This window comes from Schistocerca americana, unplaced genomic scaffold, assembly GCF_021461395.2.
Source record: "Schistocerca americana isolate TAMUIC-IGC-003095 unplaced genomic scaffold, iqSchAmer2.1 HiC_scaffold_789, whole genome shotgun sequence".
In the NCBI taxonomy this organism is placed as follows: Eukaryota; Metazoa; Arthropoda; class Insecta; order Orthoptera; family Acrididae; genus Schistocerca; species Schistocerca americana.
Window position 1 is genome coordinate 12,501 of NW_025726554.1, and position 2,500 is coordinate 15,000.

A 2,500-nucleotide genomic window follows, 5' to 3' on the forward strand; every position below is an offset into this window, starting at 1 on the left:
GCGTGCTGTCGTGGCATTGCCGGCGGGAGACAACACGCGCCACCTACGGTGGCCGGCAGCTCCAACGCCAGCGCCACAGAAGGACAAAAGCCCCACTTGGGTGCCGAAGCGAACTCTCCCAGCACAGCGCACGCGCCAACACGTCCGCACAGCTGCGATACAATCCACCTGCGAGAACCGCAGAGGCGACCGAGCAGCAGACGGCGTCGCGGCGCCGAGCGCCGGGCGGCGGCGCATCCTCAGCGCACACAGTCCTCAATCGGACCAGCACACTGCAGATGTCCACCGCGCTTCGCACCGGGCCCGCGAGGACCTACTTTGGCCGCACGGCGCCGCGTGCAGGGTGCGCCGGCGCGCAGCTGCGCCGCCTGCCGCCTCCGTCGGCCGGCGCGCCTGCCACTGGCCGCCCCCACCAGCCGGCTGTAGCGCGTGCGCCCACGCACCGCGCGGCCAGCACGCCGGAAGGCCCCCCCTCACCGGCCGGGGACGGTCCCACCCAGCCACCGCCGCGTATCGCTTCACACCCACATGCCATTCACGTTCGTGGGCATGGTGGGTATCGCTGAAACAACCGGTTGGTAGCTCAACCGATCGTCGCCATCACTGATTCACCTCTAGCGAGAACAACCGCACCACAACGGTTTACCAGTTCTTCATTTGCGTAACGTCACCAGCAAACGTAGACGTCCATCGCCATTTGCAAATTCAACGATTGTTGCATGCCTGTGTCAGGTGTCACGACACACTATGTCTGCCCACATACACGCAACAACATGTGCACGCTTCGCGAACACGTGGAAGGTGGCCCCCGTACGTATGCGATGTCCATTGCGCGAACGACTGTCAACCGGCCTCTGTCGCATGTCGCAGATGTGGAACGCAGTGCACCATGCTATCACGGTGTGTGAGAAGAGACGACTACGTCTGACAACACGCGCCACTACATCAACAGACGGCTCATGCTGATCGCCATCCACGGCATACCATACTGCAATCCAGCTCTTATAGGGAGACGACACGTAGCTGAGTGCACAATATTTGGACCGTATGGTTCGCCGTTGTTGGCGCAGTCGTGGTACGGTCACACATGTACCACGATGTATCATTCAGTACATGAGGACCAATGTGCGGTACAGTGTGTGATTTGGACGTACAACATCAGCGGACAGTTGCCACAAGCCGTACCACAACGTAGGCTGTGCTTCGCCATGCGAATGCCAATGAACAACTGCGAAGGGCATTGAGGATGTACGTCCTGCCGCCATCCGCATTACAGTGTATAGCTGCAAGGTGTTTAACATGAAGCGATACTCTGGGGACCGGGCAGTGCGAGTAGCAAACTATATTGCGGGGGTTGCAGTTAGGCAACACTACACTAATTTAACGCGTCGTATGACAATTACAGAGCAGGTTAAGGCCCAACGTGTGTTGGGTTAAGGCCCAACGTGTGTTGGGTTAAGGCCCAACGTGTGTTGGGTTAAGGCCCAACGTGTGTTGGGTTAAGGCCCAACGTGTGTTGGGTTAAGGCCCAACGTGTGTTGGGTTAAGGCCCAACGTGTGTTGGGTTAAGGCCCAACGTGTGTTGGGTTAAGGCCCAACGTGTGTTGGGTTAAGGCCCAACGTGTGTTGGGTTAAGGCCCAACGTGTGTTGGGTTAAGGCCCAACGTGTGTTGGGTTAAGGCCCAACGTGTGTTGGGTTAAGGCCCAACGTGTGTTGGGTTAAGGCCCAACGTGTGTTGGGTTAAGGCCCAACGTGTGTTGGGTTAAGGCCCAACGTGTGTTGGGTTAAGGCCCAACGTGTGTTGGGTTAAGGCGCAACATAGGTTAGGTTAAGGCGCAACATAGGTTAGGTTAAGGCGCAACATAGGTTAGGTTAAGGCGCAACATAGGTTAGGTTAAGGCGCAACATAGGTTAGGTTAAGGCGCAACATAGGTTAGGTTACGGCGCAACATAGGTTAGGTTAAGGCGCAACATAGGTTAGGTTAAGGCGCAACATAGGTTAGGTTACGGCGCAACATAGGTTAGGTTAAGGCGCAACATAGGTTAGGTTAAGGCGCAACATAGGTTAGGTTAAGGCGCAACATAGGTTAGGTTAAGGCGCAACATAGGTTAGGTTAAGGCGCAACATAGGTTAGGTTAAGGCGCAACATAGGTTAGGTTAAGGCGCAACATAGGTTAGGTTAAGGCGCAACATAGGTTAGGTTAAGGCGCAACATAGGTTAGGTTACGGCGCAACATAGGTTAGGTTAAGGCGCAACATAGGTTAGGTTAAGGCGCAACATAGGTTAGGTTAAGGCGCAACATAGGTTAGGTTATGGCGCAACATAGGTTAGGTTACGGCGCAACATAGGTTAGGTTACGGCGCAACATAGGTTAGGTTAAGGCGCAACATAGGTTAGGTTAAGGCGCAACATAGGTTAGGTTAAGGCGCAACATAGGTTAGGTTAAGGCGCAACATAGGTTAGGTTAAGGCGCAACATAGGTTAGGTTAAGGCGCAA